Source organism: Carassius gibelio, chromosome B3 (assembly GCF_023724105.1).
Source record: "Carassius gibelio isolate Cgi1373 ecotype wild population from Czech Republic chromosome B3, carGib1.2-hapl.c, whole genome shotgun sequence".
Classification (NCBI taxonomy): domain Eukaryota; kingdom Metazoa; phylum Chordata; class Actinopteri; order Cypriniformes; family Cyprinidae; genus Carassius; species Carassius gibelio.
Window position 1 is genome coordinate 51,769,348 of NC_068398.1, and position 25,380 is coordinate 51,794,727.

The 25,380-nt window shown below is 47.2% G+C and overlaps 47 non-coding genes across 47 annotated transcripts; all 47 read right to left on the minus strand.

The window, feature by feature from the left end:
• Positions 1-379: 379 nt before the first annotated feature.
• Positions 380-451, minus strand: trnaq-cug (transfer RNA glutamine (anticodon CUG)). The gene has a single exon. It is a non-coding gene; the product is annotated as a tRNA-Gln (tRNA).
• Positions 452-866: 415 nt separating this feature from the next.
• On the minus strand, positions 867-938 carry trnap-cgg (transfer RNA proline (anticodon CGG)). Its single transcript has one exon. It is a non-coding gene; the product is annotated as a tRNA-Pro (tRNA).
• Positions 939-1,336: 398 nt separating this feature from the next.
• On the minus strand, positions 1,337-1,408 carry trnap-agg (transfer RNA proline (anticodon AGG)). Its single transcript has one exon. It is a non-coding gene; the product is annotated as a tRNA-Pro (tRNA).
• Positions 1,409-1,900: 492 nt separating this feature from the next.
• trnaq-cug (transfer RNA glutamine (anticodon CUG)) lies at positions 1,901-1,972 on the minus strand. The gene has a single exon. It is a non-coding gene; the product is annotated as a tRNA-Gln (tRNA).
• A 415-nt stretch (positions 1,973-2,387) lies between these two features.
• trnap-cgg (transfer RNA proline (anticodon CGG)) lies at positions 2,388-2,459 on the minus strand. Its single transcript has one exon. It is a non-coding gene; the product is annotated as a tRNA-Pro (tRNA).
• Positions 2,460-2,858: 399 nt separating this feature from the next.
• Positions 2,859-2,930, minus strand: trnap-agg (transfer RNA proline (anticodon AGG)). The gene has a single exon. It is a non-coding gene; the product is annotated as a tRNA-Pro (tRNA).
• A 492-nt stretch (positions 2,931-3,422) lies between these two features.
• Positions 3,423-3,494, minus strand: trnaq-cug (transfer RNA glutamine (anticodon CUG)). The gene has a single exon. It is a non-coding gene; the product is annotated as a tRNA-Gln (tRNA).
• A 414-nt stretch (positions 3,495-3,908) lies between these two features.
• trnap-cgg (transfer RNA proline (anticodon CGG)) lies at positions 3,909-3,980 on the minus strand. The gene has a single exon. It is a non-coding gene; the product is annotated as a tRNA-Pro (tRNA).
• A 398-nt stretch (positions 3,981-4,378) lies between these two features.
• On the minus strand, positions 4,379-4,451 carry trnap-agg (transfer RNA proline (anticodon AGG)). The gene has a single exon. It is a non-coding gene; the product is annotated as a tRNA-Pro (tRNA).
• A 492-nt stretch (positions 4,452-4,943) lies between these two features.
• On the minus strand, positions 4,944-5,015 carry trnaq-cug (transfer RNA glutamine (anticodon CUG)). The gene has a single exon. It is a non-coding gene; the product is annotated as a tRNA-Gln (tRNA).
• A 415-nt stretch (positions 5,016-5,430) lies between these two features.
• trnap-ugg (transfer RNA proline (anticodon UGG)) lies at positions 5,431-5,502 on the minus strand. The gene has a single exon. It is a non-coding gene; the product is annotated as a tRNA-Pro (tRNA).
• A 398-nt stretch (positions 5,503-5,900) lies between these two features.
• Positions 5,901-5,972, minus strand: trnap-agg (transfer RNA proline (anticodon AGG)). Its single transcript has one exon. It is a non-coding gene; the product is annotated as a tRNA-Pro (tRNA).
• Positions 5,973-6,464: 492 nt separating this feature from the next.
• trnaq-cug (transfer RNA glutamine (anticodon CUG)) lies at positions 6,465-6,536 on the minus strand. The gene has a single exon. It is a non-coding gene; the product is annotated as a tRNA-Gln (tRNA).
• Positions 6,537-6,951: 415 nt separating this feature from the next.
• Positions 6,952-7,023, minus strand: trnap-cgg (transfer RNA proline (anticodon CGG)). Its single transcript has one exon. It is a non-coding gene; the product is annotated as a tRNA-Pro (tRNA).
• Positions 7,024-7,421: 398 nt separating this feature from the next.
• On the minus strand, positions 7,422-7,493 carry trnap-agg (transfer RNA proline (anticodon AGG)). The gene has a single exon. It is a non-coding gene; the product is annotated as a tRNA-Pro (tRNA).
• Positions 7,494-7,985: 492 nt separating this feature from the next.
• trnaq-cug (transfer RNA glutamine (anticodon CUG)) lies at positions 7,986-8,057 on the minus strand. Its single transcript has one exon. It is a non-coding gene; the product is annotated as a tRNA-Gln (tRNA).
• A 404-nt stretch (positions 8,058-8,461) lies between these two features.
• trnap-cgg (transfer RNA proline (anticodon CGG)) lies at positions 8,462-8,533 on the minus strand. Its single transcript has one exon. It is a non-coding gene; the product is annotated as a tRNA-Pro (tRNA).
• A 949-nt stretch (positions 8,534-9,482) lies between these two features.
• trnaq-cug (transfer RNA glutamine (anticodon CUG)) lies at positions 9,483-9,554 on the minus strand. The gene has a single exon. It is a non-coding gene; the product is annotated as a tRNA-Gln (tRNA).
• A 415-nt stretch (positions 9,555-9,969) lies between these two features.
• trnap-cgg (transfer RNA proline (anticodon CGG)) lies at positions 9,970-10,041 on the minus strand. The gene has a single exon. It is a non-coding gene; the product is annotated as a tRNA-Pro (tRNA).
• A 397-nt stretch (positions 10,042-10,438) lies between these two features.
• Positions 10,439-10,510, minus strand: trnap-agg (transfer RNA proline (anticodon AGG)). Its single transcript has one exon. It is a non-coding gene; the product is annotated as a tRNA-Pro (tRNA).
• A 492-nt stretch (positions 10,511-11,002) lies between these two features.
• On the minus strand, positions 11,003-11,074 carry trnaq-cug (transfer RNA glutamine (anticodon CUG)). The gene has a single exon. It is a non-coding gene; the product is annotated as a tRNA-Gln (tRNA).
• A 415-nt stretch (positions 11,075-11,489) lies between these two features.
• Positions 11,490-11,561, minus strand: trnap-ugg (transfer RNA proline (anticodon UGG)). The gene has a single exon. It is a non-coding gene; the product is annotated as a tRNA-Pro (tRNA).
• A 398-nt stretch (positions 11,562-11,959) lies between these two features.
• trnap-agg (transfer RNA proline (anticodon AGG)) lies at positions 11,960-12,031 on the minus strand. Its single transcript has one exon. It is a non-coding gene; the product is annotated as a tRNA-Pro (tRNA).
• Positions 12,032-12,523: 492 nt separating this feature from the next.
• On the minus strand, positions 12,524-12,595 carry trnaq-cug (transfer RNA glutamine (anticodon CUG)). The gene has a single exon. It is a non-coding gene; the product is annotated as a tRNA-Gln (tRNA).
• Positions 12,596-13,011: 416 nt separating this feature from the next.
• trnap-cgg (transfer RNA proline (anticodon CGG)) lies at positions 13,012-13,083 on the minus strand. The gene has a single exon. It is a non-coding gene; the product is annotated as a tRNA-Pro (tRNA).
• Positions 13,084-13,482: 399 nt separating this feature from the next.
• trnap-agg (transfer RNA proline (anticodon AGG)) lies at positions 13,483-13,554 on the minus strand. Its single transcript has one exon. It is a non-coding gene; the product is annotated as a tRNA-Pro (tRNA).
• Positions 13,555-14,046: 492 nt separating this feature from the next.
• On the minus strand, positions 14,047-14,118 carry trnaq-cug (transfer RNA glutamine (anticodon CUG)). The gene has a single exon. It is a non-coding gene; the product is annotated as a tRNA-Gln (tRNA).
• An 864-nt stretch (positions 14,119-14,982) lies between these two features.
• Positions 14,983-15,054, minus strand: trnap-agg (transfer RNA proline (anticodon AGG)). Its single transcript has one exon. It is a non-coding gene; the product is annotated as a tRNA-Pro (tRNA).
• Positions 15,055-15,546: 492 nt separating this feature from the next.
• On the minus strand, positions 15,547-15,618 carry trnaq-cug (transfer RNA glutamine (anticodon CUG)). Its single transcript has one exon. It is a non-coding gene; the product is annotated as a tRNA-Gln (tRNA).
• Positions 15,619-16,033: 415 nt separating this feature from the next.
• On the minus strand, positions 16,034-16,105 carry trnap-cgg (transfer RNA proline (anticodon CGG)). Its single transcript has one exon. It is a non-coding gene; the product is annotated as a tRNA-Pro (tRNA).
• A 398-nt stretch (positions 16,106-16,503) lies between these two features.
• trnap-agg (transfer RNA proline (anticodon AGG)) lies at positions 16,504-16,575 on the minus strand. Its single transcript has one exon. It is a non-coding gene; the product is annotated as a tRNA-Pro (tRNA).
• A 492-nt stretch (positions 16,576-17,067) lies between these two features.
• Positions 17,068-17,139, minus strand: trnaq-cug (transfer RNA glutamine (anticodon CUG)). Its single transcript has one exon. It is a non-coding gene; the product is annotated as a tRNA-Gln (tRNA).
• A 415-nt stretch (positions 17,140-17,554) lies between these two features.
• trnap-cgg (transfer RNA proline (anticodon CGG)) lies at positions 17,555-17,626 on the minus strand. The gene has a single exon. It is a non-coding gene; the product is annotated as a tRNA-Pro (tRNA).
• A 399-nt stretch (positions 17,627-18,025) lies between these two features.
• trnap-agg (transfer RNA proline (anticodon AGG)) lies at positions 18,026-18,097 on the minus strand. The gene has a single exon. It is a non-coding gene; the product is annotated as a tRNA-Pro (tRNA).
• Positions 18,098-18,589: 492 nt separating this feature from the next.
• trnaq-cug (transfer RNA glutamine (anticodon CUG)) lies at positions 18,590-18,661 on the minus strand. The gene has a single exon. It is a non-coding gene; the product is annotated as a tRNA-Gln (tRNA).
• A 414-nt stretch (positions 18,662-19,075) lies between these two features.
• On the minus strand, positions 19,076-19,147 carry trnap-cgg (transfer RNA proline (anticodon CGG)). Its single transcript has one exon. It is a non-coding gene; the product is annotated as a tRNA-Pro (tRNA).
• A 398-nt stretch (positions 19,148-19,545) lies between these two features.
• On the minus strand, positions 19,546-19,618 carry trnap-agg (transfer RNA proline (anticodon AGG)). The gene has a single exon. It is a non-coding gene; the product is annotated as a tRNA-Pro (tRNA).
• A 492-nt stretch (positions 19,619-20,110) lies between these two features.
• Positions 20,111-20,182, minus strand: trnaq-cug (transfer RNA glutamine (anticodon CUG)). Its single transcript has one exon. It is a non-coding gene; the product is annotated as a tRNA-Gln (tRNA).
• A 415-nt stretch (positions 20,183-20,597) lies between these two features.
• On the minus strand, positions 20,598-20,669 carry trnap-ugg (transfer RNA proline (anticodon UGG)). The gene has a single exon. It is a non-coding gene; the product is annotated as a tRNA-Pro (tRNA).
• Positions 20,670-21,067: 398 nt separating this feature from the next.
• Positions 21,068-21,139, minus strand: trnap-agg (transfer RNA proline (anticodon AGG)). The gene has a single exon. It is a non-coding gene; the product is annotated as a tRNA-Pro (tRNA).
• A 492-nt stretch (positions 21,140-21,631) lies between these two features.
• trnaq-cug (transfer RNA glutamine (anticodon CUG)) lies at positions 21,632-21,703 on the minus strand. The gene has a single exon. It is a non-coding gene; the product is annotated as a tRNA-Gln (tRNA).
• Positions 21,704-22,118: 415 nt separating this feature from the next.
• trnap-cgg (transfer RNA proline (anticodon CGG)) lies at positions 22,119-22,190 on the minus strand. Its single transcript has one exon. It is a non-coding gene; the product is annotated as a tRNA-Pro (tRNA).
• A 398-nt stretch (positions 22,191-22,588) lies between these two features.
• On the minus strand, positions 22,589-22,660 carry trnap-agg (transfer RNA proline (anticodon AGG)). Its single transcript has one exon. It is a non-coding gene; the product is annotated as a tRNA-Pro (tRNA).
• A 492-nt stretch (positions 22,661-23,152) lies between these two features.
• On the minus strand, positions 23,153-23,224 carry trnaq-cug (transfer RNA glutamine (anticodon CUG)). The gene has a single exon. It is a non-coding gene; the product is annotated as a tRNA-Gln (tRNA).
• A 404-nt stretch (positions 23,225-23,628) lies between these two features.
• On the minus strand, positions 23,629-23,700 carry trnap-cgg (transfer RNA proline (anticodon CGG)). The gene has a single exon. It is a non-coding gene; the product is annotated as a tRNA-Pro (tRNA).
• Positions 23,701-24,649: 949 nt separating this feature from the next.
• trnaq-cug (transfer RNA glutamine (anticodon CUG)) lies at positions 24,650-24,721 on the minus strand. The gene has a single exon. It is a non-coding gene; the product is annotated as a tRNA-Gln (tRNA).
• A 415-nt stretch (positions 24,722-25,136) lies between these two features.
• Positions 25,137-25,208, minus strand: trnap-cgg (transfer RNA proline (anticodon CGG)). The gene has a single exon. It is a non-coding gene; the product is annotated as a tRNA-Pro (tRNA).
• Positions 25,209-25,380: the final 172 nt, after the last annotated feature.

Here is a 25,380-nt window from a genome sequence, read left to right on the forward strand (position 1 = left end):
ACTGACCAGATTTCTGAGAAACTCCATTTTTACGTACCTGCTCTAGCTTGGCCTGCCCTCGTAGATAAATGTTGATTAAAACATCAACGACAAAACACATAAGCTGAATTTAACAGCAGAAATCTACACCGTGGCACTGCCACACAAATCTTGCTGATGAGAAGCTGTCTGAGGTCTGTAATCCTGCTCCACAGAGGATCAGATGACATCTGTCTGCTCAATTTAGTTCCTGCTTAGTTTTATTTGAGTTCTAGATGGTTTGGAGGCCATGGTTAAAGGAGGCCAGTTTAGCAATACATTTAAAGACACACTGTCAGAGACAAAATTGTGACATAAGCCCAAGCTCCTCCATGCCAAACACTGCCAGACAGACTCTTGAAGGTTCCACCGAGATTTGAACTCAGATTGCTGGATTCAGAGTCCAGAGTGCTAACCGTTACACCATGGAACCAACAGTGTCAGTTCGTCTGTCTGAAGTGTAGAAAACACTCAAGGAGGCTCTGCGAAAAGCAACTAACCAGCAAGCATCAGAATGGTGTCTGAAAAGCATTCACGGCTCCACTCTGAGTAAACCCGGGATCGAACCAGGGACCTTTAAATCTTCAGTGTAACGCTCTCCGAACCTTGTAAACCAATATTGAGAAAAACATCAAAGCAAAGGACACGAGCCTCCAGTCAACCGCAAACGGCTACCCTGCATGGCAGCCAATCTGAGCCATCTCAGACACATTCACTTCTGTTGTACAAAGTTTAAATTGCAGATGAGGAACTGAGAGCAGGGAGAAGTTGGCGTGAAAACATGCAGGTGTATTATTGGCCGAAAGAAGGCAGAACGGTCTGCTACTTTTCAGTAAGATGCTCAATGTGGGCTCGTCCGGGATTTGAACCCGGGACCTCTCGCACCCGAAGCGAGAATCATACCCCTAGACCAACGAGCCACCATGTTCCCAGATACTACTCAAAAAAAGGAGCTGCAAAGCGAGGTCTCTGGGATTTGAGCTTGGGCCCTCTCGCTCCCATACCAGCAATAAAACAAAAAAAACACACCCCATAACCGACAAGCCCTCAGATGCTCCTGCAACTAGCAAACGCAAGATGAAGGCTCACAGCGCCGTGAAGCGATCCAAGAATGCTTGCGCTGCATTCCTAAACCAATGTTTAGAAAAATGTCAAGGCAAAGTTTAAACTGCAGATGAGGAACTAAGAAGAGCAGCGAGATGTGGGCATGAAAACATGCAGTCGCAGCTTTAGTCTACTTGACAGTGGCGTATGTTTGGCCGAAGAATGGCAGAATGGACTGAAACTGCTCTAGAAAAGAGGCTGCAAAGACAGAAGAGGGCTCGTCCGGGATTTGAACCCAGGACCTCTCGCACCCTAAGCGAGAATCATACCCCTAGACCAACGAGCCACAGGTTGCTGTTCGGTAAAGGCCAATTTGCTATGTATTTTACTCTTCTCGACGCTACGGTCGCTCTAACATCCTGCCTCTGTAGCTGACAAGGGCAGAATTAGAGCTCATGCACTGACCAGATTTCTGAGAAACTCCATTTTTACGTACCTGCTCTAGCTTGGCCTGCCATCGTAGATAAATGTTGATTAAAACATCAACGACAAAACACATAAGCTGAATTTAACAGCAGAAATCTACACCGTGGCACTGCCACACAAATCTTGCTGATGAGAAGCTGTCTGAGGTCTGTAATCCTGCTCCACAGAGGATCAGATGACATCTGTCTGCTCAATTTAGTTCCTGCTTAGTTTTATTTGAGTTCTAGATGGTTTGGAGGCCATGGTTAAAGGAGGCCAGTTTAGCAATACATTTAAAGACACACTGTCAGAGACAAAATTGTGACATAAGCCCAAGCTCCTCCATGCCAAACACTGCCAGACAGACTCTTGAAGGTTCCACCGAGATTTGAACTCGGATTGCTGGATTCAGAGTCCAGAGTGCTAACCGTTACACCATGGAACCAACAGTGTCAGTTCGTCTGTCTGAAGTGTAGAAAACACTCAAGGAGGCTCTGCGAAAAGCAACTAACCAGCAAGCATCAGAATGGTGTCTGAAAAGCATTCACGGCTCCACTCTGAGTAAACCCGGGATCGAACCAGGGACCTTTAAATCTTCAGTGTAACGCTCTCCGAACCTTGTAAACCAATATTGAGAAAAACATCAAAGCAAAGGACACGAGCCTCCAGTCAACCGCAAACGGCTACCCTGCATGGCAGCCAATCTGAGCCATCTCAGACACATTCACTTCTGTTGTACAAAGTTTAAATTGCAGATGAGGAACTGAGAACAGGGAGAAGTTGGCGTGAAAACATGCAGGTGTATTATTGGCCGAAAGAAGGCAGAACGGTCTGCTACTTTTCAGTAAGATGCCCAATGTGGGCTCGTCCGGGATTTGAACCCGGGACCTCTCGCACCCGAAGCGAGAATCATACCCCTAGACCAACGAGCCACCATGTTCCCAGATACTACTCAAAAAAAGGAGCTGCAAAGCGAGGTCTCTGGGATTTGAGCTTGGGCCCTCTCGCTCCCATACCAGCAATAAAACAAAAAAAAACACACCCCATAACCGACAAGCCCTCAGATGCTCCTGCAACTAGCAAACGCAAGATGAAGGCTCACAGCGCCGTGAAGCGATCCAAGAATGCTTGGGCTGCATTCCTAAACCAATGTTTAGAAAAATGTCAAGTTAAAGTTTAAACTGCAGATGAGGAACTAAGAAGAGCAGCGAGATGTGGGCATGAAAACATGCAGTCGCAGCTTTAGTCTACTTGACAGTGGCGTATGTTTGGCCCAAGAATGGCAGAATGGACTGAAACTGCTCTAGAAAAGAGGCTGCAAAGACAGAAGAGGGCTCGTCCGGGATTTGAACCCGGGACCTCTCGCACCCTAAGCGAGAATCATACCCCTAGACCAACGAGCCACAGGTTGCTGTTCGGTAAAGGCCAATTTGCTACGTATTTCACTCTGCTCGACGCTACGGTCGCTCTAACATCCTGCCTCTGCAGCTGACAAGGGCAGAATTAGAGCTCATGCACTGACCAGATTTCTGAGAAACTCCATTTTTACGTACCTGCTCTAGCTTGGCCTGCCCTCGTAGATAAATGTTGATTAAAACATCAACGACAAAACACATAAGCTGAATTTAACAGCAGAAATCTACACCGTGGCACTGCCACACAAATCTTGCTGATGAGAAGCTGTCTGAGGTCTGTAATCCTGCTCCACAGAGGATCAGATGACATCTGTCTGCTCAATTTAGTTCCTGCTTAGTTTTATTTGAGTTCTAGATGGTTTGGAGGCCATGGTTAAAGGAGGCCAGTTTAGCAATACATTTAAAGACACACTGTCAGAGACAAAATTGTGACATAAGCCCAAGCTCCTCCATGCCAAACACTGCCAGACAGACTCTTGAAGGTTCCACCGAGATTTGAACTCGGATTGCTGGATTCAGAGTCCAGAGTGCTAACCGTTACACCATGGAACCAACAGTGTCAGTTCGTCTGTCTGAAGTGTAGAAAACACTCAAGGAGGCTCTGCGAAAAGCAACTAACCAGCAAGCATCAGAATGGTGTCTGAAAAGCATTCACGGCTCCACTCTGAGTAAACCCGGGATCGAACCAGGGACCTTTTAATCTTCAGTGTAACGCTCTCCGAACCTTGTAAACCAATATTGAGAAAACATCAAAGCAAAGGACACGAGCCTCCAGTCAACCGCAAACGGCTACCCTGCATGGCAGCCAATCTGAGCCATCTCAGACACATTCACTTCTGTTGTACAAAGTTTAAATTGCAGATGAGGAACTGAGAACAGGGAGAAGTTGGCGTGAAAACATGCAGGTGTATTATTGGCCAAAAGAAGGCAGAACGGTCTGCTACTTTTCAGTAAGATGCTCAATGTGGGCTCGTCCGGGATTTGAACCCGGGACCTCTCGCACCCGAAGCGAGAATCATACCCCTAGACCAACGAGCCACCATGTTCCCAGATACTACTCAAAAAAAGGAGCTGCAAAGCGAGGTCTCTGGGATTTGAGCTTGGGCCCTCTCGCTCCCATACCAGCAATAAAACAAAAAAAACACACCCCATAACCGACAAGCCCTCAGATGCTCCTGCAACTAGCAAACGCAAGATGAAGGCTCACAGCGCCGTGAAGCGATCCAAGAATGCTTGGGCTGCATTCCTAAACCAATGTTTAGAAAAATGTCAAGGCAAAGTTTAAACTGCAGATGAGGAACTAAGAAGAGCAGCGAGATGTGGGCATGAAAACATGCAGTCGCAGCTTTAGTCTACTTGACAGTGGCGTATGTTTGGCCCAAGAATGGCAGAATGGACTGAAACTGCTCTAGAAAAGAGGCTGCAAAGACAGAAGAGGGCTCATCCGGGATTTGAACCCCGGGACCTCTCGCACCCTAAGCGAGAATCATACCCCTAGACCAACGAGCCACAGGTTGCTGTTCGGTAAAGGCCAATTTGCTACGTATTTCACTCTGCTTGACGCTACGGTCGCTCTAACATCCTGCCTCTGCAGCTGACAAGGGCAGAATTAGAGCTCATGCACTGACCAGATTTCTGAGAAACTCCATTTTTACGTACCTGCTCTAGCTTGGCCTGCCCTCGTAGATAAATGTTGATTAAAACATCAACGACAAAACACATAAGCTGAATTTAACAGCAGAAATCTACACCGTGGCACTGCCACACAAATCTTGCTGATGAGAAGCTGTCTGAGGTCTGTAATCCTGCTCCACAGAGGATCAGATGACATCTGTCTGCTCAATTTAGTTCCTGCTTAGTTTTATTTGAGTTCTAGATGGTTTGGAGGCCATGGTTAAAGGAGGCCAGTTTAGCAATACATTTAAAGACACACTGTCAGAGACAAAATTGTGACATAAGCCCAAGCTCCTCCATGCCAAACACTGCCAGACAGACTCTTGAAGGTTCCACCGAGATTTGAACTCGGATTGCTGGATTCAGAGTCCAGAGTGCTAACCGTTACACCATGGAACCAACAGTATCAGTTCATCTGTCTGAAGTGTAGAAAACACTCAAGGAGGCTCTGCGAAAAGCAACTAACCAGCAAGCATCAGAATGGTGTCTGAAAAGCATTCACGGCTCCACTCTGAGTAAACCCGGGATCGAACCAGGGACCTTTAAATCTTCAGTGTAACGCTCTCCGAACCTTGTAAACCAATATTGAGAAAAACATCAAAGCAAAGGACACGAGCCTCCAGTCAACCGCAAACGGCTACCCTGCATGGCAGCCAATCTGAGCCATCTCAGACACATTCACTTCTGTTGTACAAAGTTTAAATTGCAGATGAGGAACTGAGAACAGGGAGAAGTTGGCGTGAAAACATGCAGGTGTATTATTGGCCGAAAGAAGGCAGAACGGTCTGCTACTTTTCAGTAAGATGCTCAATGTGGGCTCGTCCGGGATTTGAACCCGGGACCTCTCGCACCCAAAGCGAGAATCATACCCCTAGACCAACGAGCCACCATGTTCCCAGATACTACTCAAAAAAAGGAGCTGCAAAGCGAGGTCTCTGGGATTTGAGCTTGGGCCCTCTCGCTCCCATACCAGCAATAAAACAAAAAAAACACACCCCATAACCGACAAGCCCTCAGATGCTCCTGCAACTAGCAAACGCAAGATGAAGGCTCACAGCGCCGTGAAGCGATCCAAGAATGCTTGGGCTGCATTCCTAAACCAATGTTTAGAAAAATGTCAAGGCAAAGTTTAAACTGCAGATGAGGAACTAAGAAGAGCAGCGAGATGTGGGCATGAAAACATGCAGTCGCAGCTTTAGTCTACTTGACAGTGGCGTATGTTTGGCCCAAGAATGGCAGAATGGACTGAAACTGCTCTAGAAAAGAGGCTGCAAAGACAGAAGAGGGCTCGTCCAGGATTTGAACCCGGGACCTCTCGCATCCTAAGCGAGAATCATACCCCTAGACCAACGAGCCACAGGTTGCTGTTCGGTAAAGGCCAATTTGCTACGTATTTCACTCTGCTCGACGCTACGGTCGCTCTAACATCCTGCCTCTGTAGCTGACAAGGGCAGAATTAGAGCTCATGCACTGACCAGATTTCTGAGAAACTCCATTTTTACGTACCTGCTCTAGCTTGGCCTGCCCTCGTAGATAAATGTTGATTAAAACATCAACGACAAAACACATAAGCTGAATTTAACAGCAGAAATCTACACCGTGGCACTGCCACACAAATCTTGCTGATGAGAAGCTGTCTGAGGTCTGTAATCCTGCTCCACAGAGGATCAGATGACATCTGTCTGCTCAATTTAGTTCCTGCTTAGTTTTATTTGAGTTCTAGATGGTTTGGAGGCCATGGTTAAAGGAGGCCAGTTTAGCAATACATTTAAAGACACACTGTCAGAGACAAAATTGTGACATAAGCCCAAGCTCCTCCATGCCAAACACTGCCAGACAGACTCTTGAAGGTTCCACCGAGATTTGAACTCAGATTGCTGGATTCAGAGTCCAGAGTGCTAACCGTTACACCATGGAACCAACAGTGTCAGTTCGTCTGTCTGAAGTGTAGAAAACACTCAAGGAGGCTCTGCGAAAAGCAACTAACCAGCAAGCATCAGAATGGTGTCTGAAAAGCATTCACGGCTCCACTCTGAGTAAACCCGGGATCGAACCAGGGACCTTTAAATCTTCAGTGTAACGCTCTCCGAACCTTGTAAACCAATATTGAGAAAAACATCAAAGCAAAGGACACGAGCCTCCAGTCAACCGCAAACGGCTACCCTGCATGGCAGCCAATCTGAGCCATCTCAGACACATTCACTTCTGTTGTACAAAGTTTAAATTGCAGATGAGGAACTGAGAGCAGGGAGAAGTTGGCGTGAAAACATGCAGGTGTATTATTGGCCGAAAGAAGGCAGAACGGTCTGCTACTTTTCAGTAAGATGCTCAATGTGGGCTCGTCCGGGATTTGAACCCGGGACCTCTCGCACCCGAAGCGAGAATCATACCCCTAGACCAACGAGCCACCATGTTCCCAGATACTACTCAAAAAAAGGAGCTGCAAAGCGAGGTCTCTGGGATTTGAGCTTGGGCCCTCTCGCTCCCATACCAGCAATAAAACAAAAAAAACACACCCCATAACCGACAAGCCCTCAGATGCTCCTGCAACTAGCAAACGCAAGATGAAGGCTCACAGCGCCGTGAAGCGATCCAAGAATGCTTGGGCTGCATTCCTAAACCAATGTTTAGAAAAATGTCAAGGCAAAGTTTAAACTGCAGATGAGGAACTAAGAAGAGCAGCGAGATGTGGGCATGAAAACATGCAGTCGCAGCTTTAGTCTACTTGACAGTGGCGTATGTTTGGCCCAAGAATGGCAGAATGGACTGAAACTGCTCTAGAAAAGAGGCTGCAAAGACAGAAGAGGGCTCGTCCGGGATTTGAACCCGGGACCTCTCGCACCCTAAGCGAGAATCATACCCCTAGACCAACGAGCCACAGGTTGCTGTTCGGTAAAGGCCAATTTGCTACGTATTTCACTCTGCTCGACGCTACGGTCGCTCTAACATCCTGCCTCTGTAGCTGACAAGGGCAGAATTAGAGCTCATGCACTGACCAGATTTCTGAGAAACTCCATTTTTACGTACCTGCTCTAGCTTGGCCTGCCATCGTAGATAAATGTTGATTAAAACATCAACGACAAAACACATAAGCTGAATTTAACAGCAGAAATCTACACCGTGGCACTGCCACACAAATCTTGCTGATGAGAAGCTGTCTGAGGTCTGTAATCCTGCTCCACAGAGGATCAGATGACATCTGTCTGCTCAATTTAGTTCCTGCTTAGTTTTATTTGAGTTCTAGATGGTTTGGAGGCCATGGTTAAAGGAGGCCAGTTTAGCAATACATTTAAAGACACACTGTCAGAGACAAAATTGTGACATAAGCCCAAGCTCCTCCATGCCAAACACTGCCAGACAGACTCTTGAAGGTTCCACCGAGATTTGAACTCGGATTGCTGGATTCAGAGTCCAGAGTGCTAACCGTTACACCATGGAACCAACAGTGTCAGTTCGTCTGTCTGAAGTGTAGAAAACACTCAAGGAGGCTCTGCGAAAAGCAACTAACCAGCAAGCATCAGAATGGTGTCTGAAAAGCATTCACGGCTCCACTCTGAGTAAACCCGGGATCGAACCAGGGACCTTTAAATCTTCAGTGTAACGCTCTCCGAACCTTGTAAACCAATATTGAGAAAAACATCAAAGCAAAGGACACGAGCCTCCAGTCAACCGCAAACGGCTACCCTGCATGGCAGCCAATCTGAGCCATCTCAGACACATTCACTTCTGTTGTACAAAGTTTAAATTGCAGATGAGGAACTGAGAACAGGGAGAAGTAGGCGTGAAAACATGCAGGTGTATTATTGGCCGAAAGGTCTGCTACTTTTCAGTAAGATGCTCAATGTGGGCTCGTCCGGGATTTGAACCCGGGACCTCTCGCACCCGAAGCGAGAATCATACCCCTAGACCAACGAGCCACCATGTTCCCAGATACTACTCAAAAAAAGGAGCTGCAAAGCGAGGTCTTTGGGATTTGAGCTTGGGCCCTCTCGCTCCCATACCAGCAATAAAACAAAAAAAACACACCCCATAACCGACAAGCCCTCAGATGCTCCTGCAACTAGCAAACGCAAGATGAAGGCTCACAGCGCCGTGAAGCGATCCAAGAATGCTTGGGCTGCATTCCTAAACCAATGTTTAGAAAAATGTCAAGGCAAAGTTTAAACTGCAGATGAGGAACTAAGAAGAGCAGCGAGATGTGGGCATGAAAACATGCAGTCGCAGCTTTAGTCTACTTGACAGTGGCGTATGTTTGGCCCAAAAATGGCAGAATGGACTGAAACTGCTCTAGAAAAGAGGCTGCAAAGACAGAAGAGGGCTCGTCCGGGATTTGAACCCGGGACCTCTCGCACCCTAAGTGAGAATCAACGAGCCACAGGTTGCTGTTCGGTAAAGGCCAATTTGCTACGTATTTCACTCTGCTCGACGCTACGGTCGCTCTAACATCCTGCCTCTGTAGCTGACAAGGGCAGAATTAGAGCTCATGCACTGACCAGATTTCTGAGAAACTCCATTTTTACGTACCTGCTCTAGCTTGGCCTGCCCTCGTAGATAAATGTTGATTAAAACATCAACGACAAAACACATAAGCTGAATTTAGCAGCAGAAATCTACACCGTGGCACTGCCACACAAATCTTGCTGATGAGAAGCTGTCTGAGGTCTGTAATCCTGCTCCACAGAGGATCAGATGACATCTGTCTGCTCAATTTAGTTCCTGCTTAGTTTTATTTGAGTTCTAGATGGTTTGGAGGCCATGGTTAAAGGAGGCCAGTTTAGCAATACATTTAAAGACACACTGTCAGAGACAAAATTGTGACATAAGCCCAAGCTCCTCCATGCCAAACACTGCCAGACAGACTCTTGAAGGTTCCACCGAGATTTGAACTCGGATTGCTGGATTCAGAGTCCAGAGTGCTAACCGTTACACCATGGAACCAACAGTGTCAGTTCGTCTGTCTGAAGTGTAGAAAACACTCAAGGAGGCTCTGCGAAAAGCAACTAACCAGCAAGCATCAGAATGGTGTCTGAAAAGCATTCACGGCTCCACTCTGAGTAAACCCGGGATCGAACCAGGGACCTTTAAATCTTCAGTGTAACGCTCTCCGAACCTTGTAAACCAATATTGAGAAAAACATCAAAGCAAAGGACACGAGCCTCCAGTCAACCGCAAACGGCTACCCTGCATGGCAGCCAATCTGAGCCATCTCAGACACATTCACTTCTGTTGTACAAAGTTTAAATTGCAGATGAGGAACTGAGAACAGGGAGAAGTTGGCGTGAAAACATGCAGGTGTATTATTGGCCGAAAGAAGGCAGAACGGTCTGCTACTTTTCAGTAAGATGCTCAATGTGGGCTCGTCCGGGATTTGAACCCGGGACCTCTCGCACCCGAAGCGAGAATCATACCCCTAGACCAACGAGCCACCATGTTCCCAGATACTACTCAAAAAAAGGAGCTGCAAAGCGAGGTCTCTGGGATTTGAGCTTGGGCCCTCTCGCTCCCATACCAGCAATAAAACAAAAAAACACACCCCATAACCGACAAGCCCTCAGATGCTCCTGCAACTAGCAAACGCAAGATGAAGGCTCACAGCGCCGTGAAGCGATCCAAGAATGCTTGGGCTGCATTCCTAAACCAATGTTTAGAAAAATGTCAAGGCAAAGTTTAAACTGCAGATGAGGAACTAAGAAGAGCAGCGAGATGTGGGCATGAAAACATGCAGTCGCAGCTTTAGTCTACTTGACAGTGGCGTATGTTTGGCCCAAGAATGGCAGAATGGACTGAAACTGCTCTAGAAAAGAGGCTGCAAAGACAGAAGAGGGCTCGTCCGGGATTTGAACCCGGGACCTCTCGCACCCTAAGCGAGAATCATACCCCTAGACCAACGAGCCACAGGTTGCTGTTCGGTAAAGGCCAATTTGCTACGTATTTCACTCTGCTCGACGCTACGGTCGCTCTAACATCCTGCCTCTGTAGCTGACAAGGGCAGAATTAGAGCTCATGCACTGACCAGATTTCTGAGAAACTCCATTTTTACGTACCTGCTCTAGCTTGGCCTGCCCTCGTAGATAAATGTTGATTAAAACATCAACGACAAAACACATAAGCTGAATTTAACAGCAGAAATCTACACCGTGGCACTGCCACACAAATCTTGCTGATGAGAAGCTGTCTGAGGTCTGTAATCCTGCTCCACAGAGGATCAGATGACATCTGTCTGCTCAATTTAGTTCCTGCTTAGTTTTATTTGAGTTCTAGATGGTTTGGAGGCCATGGTTAAAGGAGGCCAGTTTAGCAATACATTTAAAGACACACTGTCAGAGACAAAATTGTGACATAAGCCCAAGCTCCTCCATGCCAAACACTGCCAGACAGACTCTTGAAGGTTCCACCGAGATTTGAACTCGGATTGCTGGATTCAGAGTCCAGAGTGCTAACCGTTACACCATGGAACCAACAGTGTCAGTTCGTCTGTCTGAAGTGTAGAAAACACTCAAGGAGGCTCTGCGAAAAGCAACTAACCAGCAAGCATCAGAATGGTGTCTGAAAAGCATTCACGGCTCCACTCTGAGTAAACCCGGGATCGAACCAGGGACCTTTAAATCTTCAGTGTAACGCTCTCCGAACCTTGTAAACCAATATTGAGAAAAACATCAAAGCAAAGGACACGAGCCTCCAGTCAACCGCAAACGGCTACCCTGCATGGCAGCCAATCTGAGCCATCTCAGACACATTCACTTCTGTTGTACAAAGTTTAAATTGCAGATGAGGAACTGAGAACAGGGAGAAGTTGGCGTGAAAACATGCAGGTGTATTATTGGCCGAAAGAAGGCAGAATGGTCTGCTACTTTTCAGTAAGATGCTCAATGTGGGCTCGTCCGGGATTTGAACCCGGGACCTCTCGCACCCAAAGCGAGAATCATACCCCTAGACCAACGAGCCACCATGTTCCCAGATACTACTCAAAAAAAGGAGCTGCAAAGCGAGGTCTCTGGGATTTGAGCTTGGGCCCTCTCGCTCCCATACCAGCAATAAAACAAAAAAAACACACCCCATAACCGACAAGCCCTCAGATGCTCCTGCAACTAGCAAACGCAAGATGAAGGCTCACAGCGCCGTGAAGCGATCCAAGAATGCTTGGGCTGCATTCCTAAACCAATGTTTAGAAAAATGTCAAGGCAAAGTTTAAACTGCAGATGAGGAACTAAGAAGAGCAGCGAGATGTGGGCATGAAAACATGCAGTCGCAGCTTTAGTCTACTTGACAGTGGCGTATGTTTGGCCCAAGAATGGCAGAATGGACTGAAACTGCTCTAGAAAAGAGGCTGCAAAGACAGAAGAGGGCTCGTCCGGGATTTGAACCCGGGACCTCTCGCATCCTAAGCGAGAATCATACCCCTAGACCAACGAGCCACAGGTTGCTGTTCGGTAAAGGCCAATTTGCTACGTATTTCACTCTGCTCGACGCTACGGTCGCTCTAACATCCTGCCTCTGTAGCTGACAAGGGCAGAATTAGAGCTCATGCACTGACCAGATTTCTGAGAAACTCCATTTTTACGTACCTGCTCTAGCTTGGCCTGCCCTCGTAGATAAATGTTGATTAAAACATCAACGACAAAACACATAAGCTGAATTTAACAGCAGAAATCTACACCGTGGCACTGCCACACAAATCTTGCTGATGAGAAGCTGTCTGAGGTCTGTAATCCTGCTCCACAGAGGATCAGATGACATCTGTCTGCTCAATTTAGTTCCTGCTTAGTTTTATTTGAGTTCTAGATGGTTTGGAGGCCATGGTTAAAGGAGGCCAGTTTAGCAATACATTTAAAGACACACTGTCAGATACAAAATTGTGACATAAGCCCAAGCTCCTCCATGCCAAACACTGCCAGACAGACTCTTGAAGGTTCCACCGAGATTTGAACTCGGATTGCTGGATTCAGAGTCCAGAGTGCTAACCGTTACACCATGGAACCAACAGTGTCAGTTCGTCTGTCTGAAGTGTAGAAAACACTCAAGGAGGCTCTGCGAAAAGCAACTAACCAGCAAGCATCAGAATGGTGTCTGAAAAGCATTCACGGCTCCACTCTGAGTAAACCCGGGATCGAACCACAGACCTTTAAATCTTCAGTGTAACGCTCTCCGAACCTTGTAAACCAATATTGAGAAAAAACATCAAAGCAAAGGACACGAGCCTCCAGTCAACCGCAAACGGCTACCCTGCATGGCAGCCAATCTGAGCCATCTCAGACACATTCACTTCTGTTGTACAAAGTTTAAATTGCAGATGAGGAACTGAGAACAGGGAGAAGTTGGCGTGAAAACATGCAGGTGTATTATTGGCCGAAAGAAGGCAGAACGGTCTGCTACTTTTCAGTAAGATGCTCAATGTGGGCTCGTCCGGGATTTGAACCCGGGACCTCTCGCACCCGAAGCGAGAATCATACCCCTAGACCAACGAGCCACCATGTTCCCAGATACTACTCAAAAAAAAGGAGCTGCAAAGCGAGGTCTCTGGGATTTGAGCTTGGGCCCTCTCGCTCCCATACCAGCAATAAAACAAAAAAAACACACCCCATAACCGACAAGCCCTCAGATGCTCCTGCAACTAGCAAACGCAAGATGAAGGCTCACAGCGCCGTGAAGCGATCCAAGAATGCTTGGGCTGCATTCCTAAACCAATGTTTAGAAAAATGTCAAGGCAAAGTTTAAACTGCAGATGAGGAACTAAGAAGAGCAGCGAGATGTGGGCATGAAAACATGCAGTCGCAGCTTTAGTCTACTTGACAGTGGCGTATGTTTGGCCCAAGAATGGCAGAATGGACTGAAACTGCTCTAGAAAAGAGGCTGCAAAGACAGAAGAGGGCTCGTCCGGGATTTGAACCCGGGACCTCTCGCACCCTAAGCGAGAATCATACCCCTAGACCAACGAGCCACAGGTTGCTGTTCGGTAAAGGCCAATTTGCTACGTATTTCACTCTGCTCGACGCTACGGTCGCTCTAACATCCTGCCTCTGCAGCTGACAAGGGCAGAATTAGAGCTCATGCACTGACCAGATTTCTGAGAAACTCCATTTTTACGTACCTGCTCTAGCTTGGCCTGCCCTCGTAGTTAAATGTTGATTAAAACATCAACGACAAAACACATAAGCTGAATTTAACAGCAGAAATCTACACCGTGGCACTGCCACACAAATCTTGCTGATGAGAAGCTGTCTGAGGTCTGTAATCCTGCTCCACAGAGGATCAGATGACATCTGTCTGCTCAATTTAGTTCCTGCTTAGTTTTATTTGAGTTCTAGATGGTTTGGAGGCCATGGTTAAAGGAGGCCAGTTTAGCAATACATTTAAAGACACACTGTCAGAGACAAAATTGTGACATAAGCCCAAGCTCCTCCATGCCAAACACTGCCAGACAGACTCTTGAAGGTTCCACCGAGATTTGAACTCGGATTGCTGGATTCAGAGTCCAGAGTGCTAACCGTTACACCATGGAACCAACAGTGTCAGTTCATCTGTCTGAAGTGTAGAAAACACTCAAGGAGGCTCTGCGAAAAGCAACTAACCAGCAAGCATCAGAATGGTGTCTGAAAAGCATTCACGGCTCCACTCTGAGTAAACCCGGGATCGAACCAGGGACCTTTTAATCTTCAGTGTAACGCTCTCCGAACCTTGTAAACCAATATTGAGAAAAACATCAAAGCAAAGGACACGAGCCTCCAGTCAACCGCAAACGGCTACCCTGCATGGCAGCCAATCTGAGCCATCTCAGACACATTCACTTCTGTTGTACAAAGTTTAAATTGCAGATGAGGAACTGAGAACAGGGAGAAGTTGGCGTGAAAACATGCAGGTGTATTATTGGCCGAAAGAAGGCAGAACGGTCTGCTACTTTTCAGTCCGGGATTTGAACCCGGGACCTCTCGCACCCGAAGCGAGAATCATACCCCTAGACCAACGAGCCACCATGTTCCCAGATACTACTCAAAAAAAAGGAGCTGCAAAGCGAGGTCTCTGGGATTTGAGCTTGGGCCCTCTCGCTCCCATACCAGCAATAAAACAAAAAAAACACACCCCATAACCGACAAGCCCTCAGATGCTCCTGCAACTAGCAAACGCAAGATGAAGGCTCACAGCGCCGTGAAGCGATCCAAGAATGCTTGGGCTGCATTCCTAAACCAATGTTTAGAAAAATGTCAAGGCAAAGTTTAAACTGCAGATGAGGAACTAAGAAGAGCAGCGAGATGTGGGCATGAAAACATGCAGTCGCAGCTTTAGTCTACTTGACAGTGGCGTATGTTTGGCCCAAGAATGGCAGAATGGACTGAAACTGCTCTAGAAAAGAGGCTGCAAAGACAGAAGAGGGCTCGTCCGGGATTTGAACCCGGGACCTCTCGCACCCTAAGCGAGAATCATACCCCTAGACCAACGAGCCACAGGTTGCTGTTCGGTAAAGGCCAATTTGCTACGTATTTCACTCTGCTCGACGCTACGGTCGCTCTAACATCCTGCCTCTGCAGCTGACAAGGGCAGAATTAGAGCTCATGCACTGACCAGATTTCTGAGAAACTCCATTTTTACGTACCTGCTCTAGCTTGGCCTGCCCTCGTAGATAAATGTTGATTAAAACATCAACGACAAAACACATAAGCTGAATTTAACAGCAGAAATCTACACCGTGGCACTGCCACACAAATCTTGCTGATGAGAAGCTGTCTGAGGTCTGTAATCCTGCTCCACAGAGGATCAGATGACATCTGTCTGCTCAATTTAGTTCCTGCTTAGTTTTATTTGAGTTCTAGATGGTTTGGAGGCCATGGTTAAAGGAGGCCAGTTTAGCAATACATTTAAAGACACACTGTCAGAGACAAAATTGTGACATAAGCCCAAGCTCCTCCATGCCAAACACTGCCAGACAGACTCTTGAAGGTTCCACCGAGATTTGAACTCAGATTGCTGGATTCAGAGTCCAGAGTGCTAACCGTTACACCATGGAACCAACAGTGTCAGTTCGTCTGTCTGAAGTGTAGAAAACACTCAAGGAGGCTCTGCGAAAAGCAACTAACCAGCAAGCATCAGAATGGTGTCTGAAAAGCATTCACGGCTCCACTCTGAGTAAACCCGGGATCGAACCAGGGACCTTTAAATCTTCAGTGTAACGCTCTCCGAACCTTGTAAACCAATATTGAGAAAAACATCAAAGCAAAGGACACGAGCCTCCAGTCAACCGCAAACGGCTACCCTGCATGGCAGCCAATCTGAGCCATCTCAGACACATTCACTTCTGTTGTACAAAGTTTAAATTGCAGATGAGGAACTGAGAGCAGGGAGAAGTTGGCGTGAAAACATGCAGGTGTATTATTGGCCGAAAGAAGGCAGAACGGTCTGCTACTTTTCAGTAAGATGCTCAATGTGGGCTCGTCCGGGATTTGAACCCGGGACCTCTCGCACCCGAAGCGAGAATCATACCCCTAGACCAACGAGCCACCATGTTCCCAGATACTACTCAAAAAAAGGAGCTGCAAAGCGAGGTCTCTGGGATTTGAGCTTGGGCCCTCTCGCTCCCATACCAGCAATAAAACAAAAAAAACACACCCCATAACCGACAAGCCCTCAGATGCTCCTGCAACTAGCAAACGCAAGATGAAGGCTCACAGCGCCGTGAAGCGATCCAAGAATGCTTGGGCTGCATTCCTAAACCAATGTTTAGAAAAATGTCAAGGCAAAGTTTAAACTGCAGATGAGGAACTAAGAAGAGCAGCGAGATGTGGGCATGAAAACATGCAGTCGCAGCTTTAGTCTACTTGACAGTGGCGTATGTTTGGCCGAAGAATGGCAGAATGGACTGAAACTGCTCTAGAAAAGAGGCTGCAAAGACAGAAGAGGGCTCGTCCGGGATTTGAACCCGGGACCTCTCGCACCCTAAGCGAGAATCATACCCCTAGACCAACGAGCCACAGGTTGCTGTTCGGTAAAGGCCAATTTGCTATGTATTTCACTCTGCTCGACGCTACGGTCGCTCTAACATCCTGCCTCTGTAGCTGACAAGGGCAGAATTAGAGCTCATGCACTGACCAGATTTCTGAGAAACTCCATTTTTACGTACCTGCTCTAGCTTGGCCTGCCATCGTAGATAAATGTTGATTAAAACATCAACGACAAAACACATAAGCTGAATTTAACAGCAGAAATCTACACCGTGGCACTGCCACACAAATCTTGCTGATGAGAAGCTGTCTGAGGTCTGTAATCCTGCTCCACAGAGGATCAGATGACATCTGTCTGCTCAATTTAGTTCCTGCTTAGTTTTATTTGAGTTCTAGATGGTTTGGAGGCCATGGTTAAAGGAGGCCAGTTTAGCAATACATTTAAAGACACACTGTCAGAGACAAAATTGTGACATAAGCCCAAGCTCCTCCATGCCAAACACTGCCAGACAGACTCTTGAAGGTTCCACCGAGATTTGAACTCGGATTGCTGGATTCAGAGTCCAGAGTGCTAACCGTTACACCATGGAACCAACAGTGTCAGTTCGTCTGTCTGAAGTGTAGAAAACACTCAAGGAGGCTCTGCGAAAAGCAACTAACCAGCAAGCATCAGAATGGTGTCTGAAAAGCATTCACGGCTCCACTCTGAGTAAACCCGGGATCGAACCAGGGACCTTTAAATCTTCAGTGTAACGCTCTCCGAACCTTGTAAACCAATATTGAGAAAAACATCAAAGCAAAGGACACGAGCCTCCAGTCAACCGCAAACGGCTACCCTGCATGGCAGCCAATCTGAGCCATCTCAGACACATTCACTTCTGTTGTACAAAGTTTAAATTGCAGATGAGGAACTGAGAACAGGGAGAAGTTGGCGTGAAAACATGCAGGTGTATTATTGGCCGAAAGAAGGCAGAACGGTCTGCTACTTTTCAGTAAGATGCCCAATGTGGGCTCGTCCGGGATTTGAACCCGGGACCTCTCGCACCCGAAGCGAGAATCATACCCCTAGACCAACGAGCCACCATGTTCCCAGATACTACTCAAAAAAAGGAGCTGCAAAGCGAGGTCTCTGGGATTTGAGCTTGGGCCCTCTCGCTCCCATACCAGCAATAAAACAAAAAAAAACACACCCCATAACCGACAAGCCCTCAGATGCTCCTGCAACTAGCAAACGCAAGATGAAGGCTCACAGCGCCGTGAAGCGATCCAAGAATGCTTGGGCTGCATTCCTAAACCAATGTTTAGAAAAATGTCAAGTTAAAGTTTAAACTGCAGATGAGGAACTAAGAAGAGCAGCGAGATGTGGGCATGAAAACATGCAGTCGCAGCTTTAGTCTACTTGACAGTGGCGTATGTTTGGCCCAAGAATGGCAGAATGGACTGAAACTGCTCTAGAAAAGAGGCTGCAAAGACAGAAGAGGGCTCGTCCGGGATTTGAACCCGGGACCTCTCGCACCCTAAGCGAGAATCATACCCCTAGACCAACGAGCCACAGGTTGCTGTTCGGTAAAGGCCAATTTGCTACGTATTTCACTCTGCTCGACGCTACGGTCGCTCTAACATCCTGCCTCTGCAGCTGACAAGGGCAGAATTAGAGCTCATGCACTGACCAGATTTCTGAGAAACTCCATTTTTACGTACCTGCTCTAGCTTGGCCTGCCCTCGTAGATAAATGTTGATTAAAACATCAACGACAAAACACATAAGCTGAATTTAACAGCAGAAATCTACACCGTGGCACTGCCACACAAATCTTGCTGATGAGAAGCTGTCTGAGGTCTGTAATCCTGCTCCACAGAGGATCAGATGACATCTGTCTGCTCAATTTAGTTCCTGCTTAGTTTTATTTGAGTTCTAGATGGTTTGGAGGCCATGGTTAAAGGAGGCCAGTTTAGCAATACATTTAAAGACACACTGTCAGAGACAAAATTGTGACATAAGCCCAAGCTCCTCCATGCCAAACACTGCCAGACAGACTCTTGAAGGTTCCACCGAGATTTGAACTCGGATTGCTGGATTCAGAGTCCAGAGTGCTAACCGTTACACCATGGAACCAACAGTGTCAGTTCGTCTGTCTGAAGTGTAGAAAACACTCAAGGAGGCTCTGCGAAAAGCAACTAACCAGCAAGCATCAGAATGGTGTCTGAAAAGCATTCACGGCTCCACTCTGAGTAAACCCGGGATCGAACCAGGGACCTTTTAATCTTCAGTGTAACGCTCTCCGAACCTTGTAAACCAATATTGAGAAAACATCAAAGCAAAGGACACGAGCCTCCAGTCAACCGCAAACGGCTACCCTGCATGGCAGCCAATCTGAGCCATCTCAGACACATTCACTTCTGTTGTACAAAGTTTAAATTGCAGATGAGGAACTGAGAACAGGGAGAAGTTGGCGTGAAAACATGCAGGTGTATTATTGGCCAAAAGAAGGCAGAACGGTCTGCTACTTTTCAGTAAGATGCTCAATGTGGGCTCGTCCGGGATTTGAACCCGGGACCTCTCGCACCCGAAGCGAGAATCATACCCCTAGACCAACGAGCCACCATGTTCCCAGATACTACTCAAAAAAAGGAGCTGCAAAGCGAGGTCTCTGGGATTTGAGCTTGGGCCCTCTCGCTCCCATACCAGCAATAAAACAAAAAAAACACACCCCATAACCGACAAGCCCTCAGATGCTCCTGCAACTAGCAAACGCAAGATGAAGGCTCACAGCGCCGTGAAGCGATCCAAGAATGCTTGGGCTGCATTCCTAAACCAATGTTTAGAAAAATGTCAAGGCAAAGTTTAAACTGCAGATGAGGAACTAAGAAGAGCAGCGAGATGTGGGCATGAAAACATGCAGTCGCAGCTTTAGTCTACTTGACAGTGGCGTATGTTTGGCCCAAGAATGGCAGAATGGACTGAAACTGCTCTAGAAAAGAGGCTGCAAAGACAGAAGAGGGCTCATCCGGGATTTGAACCCCGGGACCTCTCGCACCCTAAGCGAGAATCATACCCCTAGACCAACGAGCCACAGGTTGCTGTTCGGTAAAGGCCAATTTGCTACGTATTTCACTCTGCTTGACGCTACGGTCGCTCTAACATCCTGCCTCTGCAGCTGACAAGGGCAGAATTAGAGCTCATGCACTGACCAGATTTCTGAGAAACTCCATTTTTACGTACCTGCTCTAGCTTGGCCTGCCCTCGTAGATAAATGTTGATTAAAACATCAACGACAAAACACATAAGCTGAATTTAACAGCAGAAATCTACACCGTGGCACTGCCACACAAATCTTGCTGATGAGAAGCTGTCTGAGGTCTGTAATCCTGCTCCACAGAGGATCAGATGACATCTGTCTGCTCAATTTAGTTCCTGCTTAGTTTTATTTGAGTTCTAGATGGTTTGGAGGCCATGGTTAAAGGAGGCCAGTTTAGCAATACATTTAAAGACACACTGTCAGAGACAAAATTGTGACATAAGCCCAAGCTCCTCCATGCCAAACACTGCCAGACAGACTCTTGAAGGTTCCACCGAGATTTGAACTCGGATTGCTGGATTCAGAGTCCAGAGTGCTAACCGTTACACCATGGAACCAACAGTATCAGTTCATCTGTCTGAAGTGTAGAAAACACTCAAGGAGGCTCTGCGAAAAGCAACTAACCAGCAAGCATCAGAATGGTGTCTGAAAAGCATTCACGGCTCCACTCTGAGTAAACCCGGGATCGAACCAGGGACCTTTAAATCTTCAGTGTAACGCTCTCCGAACCTTGTAAACCAATATTGAGAAAAACATCAAAGCAAAGGACACGAGCCTCCAGTCAACCGCAAACGGCTACCCTGCATGGCAGCCAATCTGAGCCATCTCAGACACATTCACTTCTGTTGTACAAAGTTTAAATTGCAGATGAGGAACTGAGAACAGGGAGAAGTTGGCATGAAAACATGCAGGTGTATTATTGGCCGAAAGAAGGCAGAACGGTCTGCTACTTTTCAGTAAGATGCTCAATGTGGGCTCGTCCGGGATTTGAACCCGGGACCTCTCGCACCCAAAGCGAGAATCATACCCCTAGACCAACGAGCCACCATGTTCCCAGATACTACTCAAAAAAAGGAGCTGCAAAGCGAGGTCTCTGGGATTTGAGCTTGGGCCCTCTCGCTCCCATACCAGCAATAAAACAAAAAAAACACACCCCATAACCGACAAGCCCTCAGATGCTCCTGCAACTAGCAAACGCAAGATGAAGGCTCACAGCGCCGTGAAGCGATCCAAGAATGCTTGGGCTGCATTCCTAAACCAATGTTTAGAAAAATGTCAAGGCAAAGTTTAAACTGCAGATGAGGAACTAAGAAGAGCAGCGAGATGTGGGCATGAAAACATGCAGTCGCAGCTTTAGTCTACTTGACAGTGGCGTATGTTTGGCCCAAGAATGGCAGAATGGACTGAAACTGCTCTAGAAAAGAGGCTGCAAAGACAGAAGAGGGCTCGTCCAGGATTTGAACCCGGGACCTCTCGCATCCTAAGCGAGAATCATACCCCTAGACCAACGAGCCACAGGTTGCTGTTCGGTAAAGGCCAATTTGCTACGTATTTCACTCTGCTCGACGCTACGGTCGCTCTAACATCCTGCCTCTGTAGCTGACAAGGGCAGAATTAGAGCTCATGCACTGACCAGATTTCTGAGAAACTCCATTTTTACGTACCTGCTCTAGCTTGGCCTGCCCTCGTAGATAAATGTTGATTAAAACATCAACGACAAAACACATAAGCTGAATTTAACAGCAGAAATCTACACCGTGGCACTGCCACACAAATCTTGCTGATGAGAAGCTGTCTGAGGTCTGTAATCCTGCTCCACAGAGGATCAGATGACATCTGTCTGCTCAATTTAGTTCCTGCTTAGTTTTATTTGAGTTCTAGATGGTTTGGAGGCCATGGTTAAAGGAGGCCAGTTTAGCAATACATTTAAAGACACACTGTCAGAGACAAAATTGTGACATAAGCCCAAGCTCCTCCATGCCAAACACTGCCAGACAGACTCTTGAAGGTTCCACCGAGATTTGAACTCAGATTGCTGGATTCAGAGTCCAGAGTGCTAACCGTTACACCATGGAACCAACAGTGTCAGTTCGTCTGTCTGAAGTGTAGAAAACACTCAAGGAGGCTCTGCGAAAAGCAACTAACCAGCAAGCATCAGAATGGTGTCTGAAAAGCATTCACGGCTCCACTCTGAGTAAACCCGGGATCGAACCAGGGACCTTTAAATCTTCAGTGTAACGCTCTCCGAACCTTGTAAACCAATATTGAGAAAAACATCAAAGCAAAGGACACGAGCCTCCAGTCAACCGCAAACGGCTACCCTGCATGGCAGCCAATCTGAGCCATCTCAGACACATTCACTTCTGTTGTACAAAGTTTAAATTGCAGATGAGGAACTGAGAGCAGGGAGAAGTTGGCGTGAAAACATGCAGGTGTATTATTGGCCGAAAGAAGGCAGAACGGTCTGCTACTTTTCAGTAAGATGCTCAATGTGGGCTCGTCCGGGATTTGAACCCGGGACCTCTCGCACCCGAAGCGAGAATCATACCCCTAGACCAACGAGCCACCATGTTCCCAGATACTACTCAAAAAAAGGAGCTGCAAAGCGAGGTCTCTGGGATTTGAGCTTGGGCCCTCTCGCTCCCATACCAGCAATAAAACAAAAAAAACACACCCCATAACCGACAAGCCCTCAGATGCTCCTGCAACTAGCAAACGCAAGATGAAGGCTCACAGCGCCGTGAAGCGATCCAAGAATGCTTGGGCTGCATTCCTAAACCAATGTTTAGAAAAATGTCAAGGCAAAGTTTAAACTGCAGATGAGGAACTAAGAAGAGCAGCGAGATGTGGGCATGAAAACATGCAGTCGCAGCTTTAGTCTACTTGACAGTGGCGTATGTTTGGCCCAAGAATGGCAGAATGGACTGAAACTGCTCTAGAAAAGAGGCTGCAAAGACAGAAGAGGGCTCGTCCGGGATTTGAACCCGGGACCTCTCGCACCCTAAGCGAGAATCATACCCCTAGACCAACGAGCCACAGGTTGCTGTTCGGTAAAGGCCAATTTGCTACGTATTTCACTCTGCTCGACGCTACGGTCGCTCTAACATCCTGCCTCTGTAGCTGACAAGGGCAGAATTAGAGCTCATGCACTGACCAGATTTCTGAGAAACTCCATTTTTACGTACCTGCTCTAGCTTGGCCTGCCATCGTAGATAAATGTTGATTAAAACATCAACGACAAAACACATAAGCTGAATTTAACAGCAGAAATCTACACCGTGGCACTGCCACACAAATCTTGCTGATGAGAAGCTGTCTGAGGTCTGTAATCCTGCTCCACAGAGGATCAGATGACATCTGTCTGCTCAATTTAGTTCCTGCTTAGTTTTATTTGAGTTCTAGATGGTTTGGAGGCCATGGTTAAAGGAGGCCAGTTTAGCAATACATTTAAAGACACACTGTCAGAGACAAAATTGTGACATAAGCCCAAGCTCCTCCATGCCAAACACTGCCAGACAGACTCTTGAAGGTTCCACCGAGATTTGAACTCGGATTGCTGGATTCAGAGTCCAGAGTGCTAACCGTTACACCATGGAACCAACAGTGTCAGTTCGTCTGTCTGAAGTGTAGAAAACACTCAAGGAGGCTCTGCGAAAAGCAACTAACCAGCAAGCATCAGAATGGTGTCTGAAAAGCATTCACGGCTCCACTCTGAGTAAACCCGGGATCGAACCAGGGACCTTTAAATCTTCAGTGTAACGCTCTCCGAACCTTGTAAACCAATATTGAGAAAAACATCAAAGCAAAGGACACGAGCCTCCAGTCAACCGCAAACGGCTACCCTGCATGGCAGCCAATCTGAGCCATCTCAGACACATTCACTTCTGTTGTACAAAGTTTAAATTGCAGATGAGGAACTGAGAACAGGGAGAAGTAGGCGTGAAAACATGCAGGTGTATTATTGGCCGAAAGGTCTGCTACTTTTCAGTAAGATGCTCAATGTGGGCTCGTCCGGGATTTGAACCCGGGACCTCTCGCACCCGAAGCGAGAATCATACCCCTAGACCAACGAGCCACCATGTTCCCAGATACTACTCAAAAAAAGGAGCTGCAAAGCGAGGTCTTTGGGATTTGAGCTTGGGCCCTCTCGCTCCCATACCAGCAATAAAACAAAAAAAACACACCCCATAACCGACAAGCCCTCAGATGCTCCTGCAACTAGCAAACGCAAGATGAAGGCTCACAGCGCCGTGAAGCGATCCAAGAATGCTTGGGCTGCATTCCTAAACCAATGTTTAGAAAAATGTCAAGGCAAAGTTTAAACTGCAGATGAGGAACTAAGAAGAGCAGCGAGATGTGGGCATGAAAACATGCAGTCGCAGCTTTAGTCTACTTGACAGTGGCGTATGTTTGGCCCAAGAATGGCAGAATGGACTGAAACTGCTCTAGAAAAGAGGCTGCAAAGACAGAAGAGGGCTCGTCCGGGATTTGAACCCGGGACCTCTCGCACCCTAAGTGAGAATCAACGAGCCACAGGTTGCTGTTCGGTAAAGGCCAATTTGCTACGTATTTCACTCTGCTCGACGCTACGGTCGCTCTAACATCCTGCCTCTGTAGCTGACAAGGGCAGAATTAGAGCTCATGCACTGACCAGATTTCTGAGAAACTCCATTTTTACGTACCTGCTCTAGCTTGGCCTGCCCTCGTAGATAAATGTTGATTAAAACATCAACGACAAAACACATAAGCTGAATTTAGCAGCAGAAATCTACACCGTGGCACTGCCACACAAATCTTGCTGATGAGAAGCTGTCTGAGGTCTGTAATCCTGCTCCACAGAGGATCAGATGACATCTGTCTGCTCAATTTAGTTCCTGCTTAGTTTTATTTGAGTTCTAGATGGTTTGGAGGCCATGGTTAAAGGAGGCCAGTTTAGCAATACATTTAAAGACACACTGTCAGAGACAAAATTGTGACATAAGCCCAAGCTCCTCCATGCCAAACACTGCCAGACAGACTCTTGAAGGTTCCACCGAGATTTGAACTCGGATTGCTGGATTCAGAGTCCAGAGTGCTAACCGTTACACCATGGAACCAACAGTGTCAGTTCGTCTGTCTGAAGTGTAGAAAACACTCAAGGAGGCTCTGCGAAAAGCAACTAACCAGCAAGCATCAGAATGGTGTCTGAAAAGCATTCACGGCTCCACTCTGAGTAAACCCGGGATCGAACCAGGGACCTTTAAATCTTCAGTGTAACGCTCTCCGAACCTTGTAAACCAATATTGAGAAAAACATCAAAGCAAAGGACACGAGCCTCCAGTCAACCGCAAACGGCTACCCTGCATGGCAGCCAATCTGAGCCATCTCAGACACATTCACTTCTGTTGTACAAAGTTTAAATTGCAGATGAGGAACTGAGAACAGGGAGAAGTTGGCGTGAAAACATGCAGGTGTATTATTGGCCGAAAGAAGGCAGAACGGTCTGCTACTTTTCAGTAAGATGCTCAATGTGGGCTCGTCCGGGATTTGAACCCGGGACCTCTCGCACCCGAAGCGAGAATCATACCCCTAGACCAACGAGCCACCATGTTCCCAGATACTACTCAAAAAAAGGAGCTGCAAAGCGAGGTCTCTGGGATTTGAGCTTGGGCCCTCTCGCTCCCATACCAGCAATAAAACAAAAAAACACACCCCATAACCGACAAGCCCTCAGATGCTCCTGCAACTAGCAAACGCAAGATGAAGGCTCACAGCG